This window comes from Penaeus monodon, chromosome 28, assembly GCF_015228065.2.
Source record: "Penaeus monodon isolate SGIC_2016 chromosome 28, NSTDA_Pmon_1, whole genome shotgun sequence".
In the NCBI taxonomy this organism is placed as follows: domain Eukaryota; kingdom Metazoa; phylum Arthropoda; class Malacostraca; order Decapoda; family Penaeidae; genus Penaeus; species Penaeus monodon.
In genome coordinates, this window is record NC_051413.1 from 28,453,838 (window position 1) to 28,454,150 (window position 313).

The window sequence follows — 313 nt, forward strand, 5'->3', positions numbered from 1 at the left end:
AAGAGGGGCGGAAGCAAGCACACCCTTCACTCAAAGAATACCACCCATTGGCAAAGCTTTCCGCTATGAAGTCAAGCAAGATTGTGCTTAGGCTAAAGGAGTTAAGCTTTTATATCACCAAGGAAACGTCAGCCGTTCTTTCGTTTGAGAAACACGCGTCATAGATGTGATGGTATTTATGACAGAATTTCATGACATTTTTTTTACTAGATTTTACGTTCAGATTCTGATTAAGAGCACACACTGATGATAAATTTACTTTTCTCTTACAAATCACTTTTTGTTCGTTTTTTTAAACGGTTTGTGAAAATAA

The 313-nt window shown here is 36.7% G+C and overlaps 1 protein-coding gene across 1 annotated transcript in view; it reads right to left on the reverse strand.

Annotated features, from left to right (window-relative positions):
• LOC119591153 (chorion class A protein L11-like) overlaps positions 1 to 313 on the reverse strand; it is an 8,085-nt gene that overhangs the window by 5,382 nt on the left and 2,390 nt on the right. The window lies entirely within an intron of this gene.